Here is a 6,155-nt window from a genome sequence, read left to right as displayed (position 1 = left end):
GAAACCAAAGCAGGAGGACAATGAAAAACAGACAGGGCAGCCCCACCCTGCCCATGTCAGGGAGGTGGGTTCCCGGTTCTCTAATGATGGGATGGTGACAGGACCTGCCCCTGTGGGCATAGTAAGGTCCTTGACATAGGGGGCATTGTAAGACCAGTCCAAAGAGGTCCTGTTAAATGCTACCCTCCACACACACACTTTGTTCCAATATGGAACAGGGAGGAGGTGGCTTTGCATAAATATGTAAACCAGTCCTGGAAATCTGAGACTTCCTAGGCATGCTCCTTCCTCTGAGCCCCTGGTCAGCTGCAGATCCACACTGCCTTGCCTGGCCCACTGCTACCCAAGAGGGAAGAAACCCGCATGGTCTGTGAAGGGACCTGGGCTGGAGGCTCTCCAGGCTGCCTGCTGCTTAATCACGTGCACCGACCCCAGGTGCCTGCACTTTTCCACACAGTCATCCCAGACACCCCTAATCATCTGCTCTCCTGCTGCCCCCTGCCCTCCAATCTCCCAGGCCTCTTCCCCACTCTCACTGTGGCTGACTGCCTTGCTTCCTGATTCACTGAGAGAGCGGACTCGATCAGCAATGAACTCCAGAGGCTCCACCACCACACCGACCAATCTCCTTGCATCTGCCTTCTCTCGATGGATAAAACCACGCACTCCTCAGAAGGTCGACCCCTGCTTATGTGGCTGGATTCCACCCCCTCAGCTACTCAAGGCCATGGCTGCGGCAGTCCCTCCATCTCCCCCGTATCTTCCACTGTTCTCTCATCTAGACCTTTCCCGTCAGCATACACACATTCTATCTCATAAAAACATTCTCAGTTTTTCTCTTCATCCCCTTTCCTTCCTTCCCTTTCCATCAGAACTCCTAAAAAAGGTGGTCTAGGCCAGGCATGGTAGCTCATGCTTGTAATCCCAGCACTTTGGGAGGGTGAGGTGGGAGGATCACTTGAGCCCAGGAGTTCGAGACCAGCCTGGGCAACATGGTGAGACCCCTATCTCTAAAAATAATTTTTAAAAAATTAGCTGGGCGTGGTGGCATGTGCCTGTGATCCCAACTACCTGGGGGCCTGAGGTGGGAAAATCACCTGAGCCTAGGAGGTTGAGGCTGCAGTGAGCCATGATTGCGATTGCGCTGCTGCACTCCAATCTGGGGGACAGCAAGACCCTGTCTCAAAAAAAAAAAGAGTGGTCCTTATCTTTGTCTCCAGTTTCTTCCTCCTGTTCTCTCTCAAGCTCACTTGAACCAGCATCCCACGTTTATCACTCCACTGAAACTCTTCAAGGTCACCAAGACCTCCACATTGCTAAATCCAGTAGCCAGTCCTCAATCCTGCTCTCCCTTACCAGTAGCAGCAGCAGGGAACCTGCCAACGGCCCCTCCTTGGTTTCACTTTCGTCACCTGCCTTCCAGAATACCACACAACTGTGCTCTTCCTCCCACCTCCCTAGAGGATCCTCCTGCCCTGATATGGGAGCTCCAGAGCTCAGTCCTTGGTCCTCTTTCTTCTCCCTCAAGCACCGTTTCCTTGACAGTGTCATCCAAGTTCAAGGCTTCAGATACCTTCTCTATGCCTGTAACTCCCACATTTCCGGACCTCTCCCAGACTCCAGACTTGTGTATCCAACTGTGTGCCTGACATCTTTACTTGGATGCCTAAGACATCTGAAAATGAACGTGTCCAATCCTGAATTCTGATCTGCTCCCCAAAACCTACCCCTCTCGTCTTCCTCATGTCAGACAAGGGTGATGTCATCCTTCTAGGTGATCAAGCCAAAACATGGGGGTCATCCTTGACTCATCTCTTTGTCTCACAACCTACATTTAATTCATCAGAAAATCCTGTGGCTCTACCTCCAAAAGACACCCCAGAATCTGACTACCTGTTGCACGGCTCCTGCGGTCACTGTATCTGAGCCGCCATCACCTCTCCTCAGACTGCGGCATTCTCCCCCTGCCTTTACCGTATCCCCCAGGTCTAACTTAGAAGTAAAACAATGACACCTCTTTACTTAGAACTCTACAATGCCTTCCCATTTCAACTGGAGTAAAAGTCAAATTCCTACTGCAGGCTCTAGGCCCTCTGTGATTTAATCTCTGTGACCTCGTAGGCTCGTCTTTTACCTCTCCCAACCCCATCAATCACTCCCTCCATTCCAGCCACATTGGCCTCCTAGTGTGAACACACCAGGGGCCTTCACACCTGTCATCTGCTTCAGGCTTTTACTCAAACGTCAGCTTCCTTGACTCCTCTATTTAAGTGGCAAGTGTCCTCGCTGACACCTCCTGGTCTCCTCTGTCTCTGAGGCTCTTTCTTTTGCCCATAGCATGTATCCCATCTAATACACCACTCCTTGTATTTGTTTTGCTTATTGTCTACCTCCCTCTACTAGAAAGTAAATTTCATGAAGGCAAAATTTTTCACCGCTGTGTCCCCAGAACTGTATGAAGTAATCACTCAGTATACATTTATTTAAAGCAGGAAGAAAGGAAGGAAGCAACGAATAGCGGAACCGATTGCTCTTCTGTCCTGGAGGGTTGAGCTGCCAGAGAGGGCAGTAGAAACCAGAGGCGTGTACCTTCACATGTAGCACGATGTTCCGGGTCCCATGCTGGGTGCTGGGGACATGGCCTCATGGAAGCAGACACACAAGCTGACATTCACAGAACTGACTGGTAAATGAGTGGACAGAGGCCTCGGGGAGCCCAGAGAAGAGCTTGGGTCCAGGCAAGGCTTCTGTGAGGAAGTGACACCTGAGCCGCGTCCTGAAGTCATACCTTGCCACTCTCCTCTCACTGCCCTCTAGCCCCACTGTGACTCTGAGTCAGCAATGATTCAGAAGAGCGCAGACTTGGGTGTCAGAACCTGGGTTTGCATATTGGTTTACATGCTGGGTGGCTTTGGGCAAGTCACTTCCTCTGGCCAACCTCAGTTTTCTCATCTGTAAAATGTGACAGCGGCTGGCCTAGAGCATCTCTTAAATTCCTTCCAACTTTAACATCCATCAAGCCATGGAGGTTTGCCACTCAGATCTTCCTTTAAGAGAGTGTAGAGCAGGAGTGTCGTTAGCAACAGATCCCAGCAGCAACACCCTGGGATCTACTGCTGTGTTCCTGACAAGGCCACTTTCTCCTTGGGCAGCCCTAGCCAATGACTCAGCTCAGTGGGAGAAGGAGGCCTGGCCATTTCTGCCCAGCAGATGTCTCCTCTGTTTTTTTTGTTTGTTTGTTTGTTTTTGTTTTGTTTGTTTGTTTTTGAGCCAGAGTATCACTCTGTCACCCAGGCTGGAGCACAATGGCACAATTTCAGCTCACTGCAACCTCCGCCTCCCAGGCTCAAGCGATCCTTCTGCCTCAGCCTCCCAAGTAGCTGGGACTACAGGTGTGAGCCACCACGCCCAGCCTCTAACAGCTAATTTGTGCTCTGGCCTCCCCACTGGGCTGGCTGAGGCTTTCTCGGAGCTGCAGTGCAGTCTGAGGCTCTTTCTACTTAATCCCTCCTTCCCTTCCACCTTTCCCAGATGGTAGGCCTACCTCATGGTCAGAGGGAGGCTTCCTGGAGGAGGAGACACGGGAGCTGTGCCTTCCAGGTTGACTTGGGTGTAGAGGGCCCAGCATGTGCTGCTGAGAGCCAAGAGAGGGGAGCCACTGAGGAGTTTTAATCAAGAGAATGCTGTGCTTAGATCTGAAATAGTGGGAAGTGGATAGGAGAGGGCAAGAGAGGAGGCTGACATGATGGGCACTGGCCTTGGAGGTGATTATGGGAGCCACAGGGTCAAGGAGTGGATGGAAAAATGTTTAGATGTTCAGGAGATAGAAACTCCAGAGTTGGGAGCCTGGACACTCCAGTAGCTAGCTTGCTTTCTCTTTTTTTCTTTTGTTCTCTTCCTCCCCTCCTTCCTTCCTTCCTCCGTCCCTCTCTCCCTTCCTTCCTTTCTGTCACTCCATCACACAGGCTGGAGTGCAGTGGTGCAATCTCAGCTCACCTCAACTTCCACCTCCTGGGTTCAAGTGATTCTCATCCCTCAGCCTCCCGAGTGGCTGGAATTACAGGCGCGCGCCACCAGGCCCAGCTAATTTTTGTATTTTTAGTAGAGACGGGGTTTCACCATGTTGGTCAGACTGGTCTTGAACTCTTGACCTCAAGTGATCCGCCCGCCTCGGCCTCCCAAAGTGCTGGGCTTATAGGCGTGAGCCACCATGCCTGGCCTCCAGTAGCTTTAGAATTCCCTTCCCTGCATCTCTGTGACTGACGGGCTATAGGGGGTGATGTCTAGGATGTTGGGATCTGTCACAGAGATGGAGAATACTGAAGGAGCGGCTTTAGGGGGAATCTATGCAGTTTTGGACAGCATAGGAAAACAGCCTGTTGTATAATAAGGGTGACGCTGTGTCCGGAATTGGAGGGTTCTTGGTCTCACTGACTTCAAGAATGAAGCCTCGGACCCTCGCGGTGAGTGTTACAGAAGAGAACCTGGTGTTGGGGGGCAGGGGTGCTGGGGGAAAGAAGAGAACCCGGGAGGAAGCAGTAGATGGCACTTTGAATTTATAAAATTTCATTTGGTAAAGTTAACAAAAATAAAGGGGTCTGTTTTTATTACTGATGTGGCACCCTTCTCTCCCCCACTAAACTGAACACTCCTCAAGGGGAGGGGGCAGGGTCTGATTGCATTTTGCATCTCTAGTGCCAGCCTCAAGTCTGGCATGGACTGGGCCCTCAGCACAGGTTCCTGGAACTGAGTTATTCTAGGAAGCCAGGGTTCCTATCACCACCCCCATGGTACTGGCTGGTTGGGGTATTTCTAATTTTTGGCCCTGAACAGTGCCCATGGGTGCCTCTTAAGCACATGATGAGAGGGGCAGGTGTCTTCTCTCAACTCTCCTCTTCCTTCCCCCTCCCCTGCTGCTCCTGGAGATAAGGAGGCCCCTCTGTTCTGAGAGGGTGTCAGGGCTATGTTTTGAAGGAAACTCTATCAACTTAACTGGTAGCTGTTCCCAACAGCGGAGGGGCTCAAAAAAAAAGAGCGCCAGTAGGGAGGGGACCCACCTGCATGGGTCCTTCAGTGGCCTCACCTTCAGGGGATAAAACCACAGTGTGAAAGTGTAAAAATGTTTAGTACTTACACACCCTGGAGGGCACAACAGAGGTGTCTCTGTCTCTCTCTCACACACACACGGACACACACACACACACACACACACACACACACACACACACAGGTCAGGGAGTGCAGGCAGGAAGAGACGAGACCCATGGGCCACTGCCTATATTGGGTCGAGGGTGTCCAGCTTTCCCTCAGGGAGCTTTAATTGGTAGGTTTAAAGCAAGCAGTCACTAGTTCCAGTTGGTCACACTGTGACTGAAAGGTGGTCACTTCCAGTTGACAAGCTCATGTCTGAATGGTCCGTTTAAAGGAGAGAGCGGGAAAGCCAGGAGCCAGCCTGCTAGGTGGGAGAGAAGCCTCTAAGTTTTATCTCCAGCCACCAGCTGGAGCCATTTGGGTGGGGCATAGTATTGGAAACTGTGTCAAGGGTGACTGAGCCCTGCTTCTGGTATGAGAACGTTAAATTAAAACATGAATGCCAAGTACAGACCCTGCTGGGGAAGTCTGCAAGGTCAAAACTCTTTTCATAATGAGACTAAGGCATCATTTGCCTTTTTTGCTGGGTTGACATTTCCCTGACGGTGCAAAAGCCAAGGTGGCGGCCTCCAATGCGATGTACAGGAAGTCATCGCATTTTTCACTGCCACGCCCTCGTAGGAAAACACTGCCAACATCGACCAGGAAAGTCTTTGATGCAGCAATAAAAATGATCCCATTCACAATATACTGGTCCTTGAATATACATCTTTTTAATATTCTGGGAAGCAACATAGAGCACTTCTGCCATATCCGATGCAGCACAATGGTTGTCTCCAGAAAAGCATTTGCACTTGTTTCAACTGTGAGCTTAACTAGTCACTTTTTTTTTTTTCATGGAACACCATTTTGACCTGAAAGAAATACTGACAGATAAATTATGCTTATGCAGACTTGAGTCTCTGGCAGACATTTTCTCAAGAATGAATAAAATGAATCTGTCATTTCATGGCAAACTGACAGTATTTATTGCTAATGATGAAACCCAAGCTCAAGTGAAAATT

Source organism: Pan paniscus, chromosome 9 (genome assembly GCF_029289425.2).
Source record: "Pan paniscus chromosome 9, NHGRI_mPanPan1-v2.0_pri, whole genome shotgun sequence".
Taxonomy (NCBI): Eukaryota; Metazoa; Chordata; class Mammalia; order Primates; family Hominidae; genus Pan; species Pan paniscus.
The sequence above is the reverse complement of the archived record's forward strand: the minus strand, read 5'-3'. Positions refer to the sequence as shown.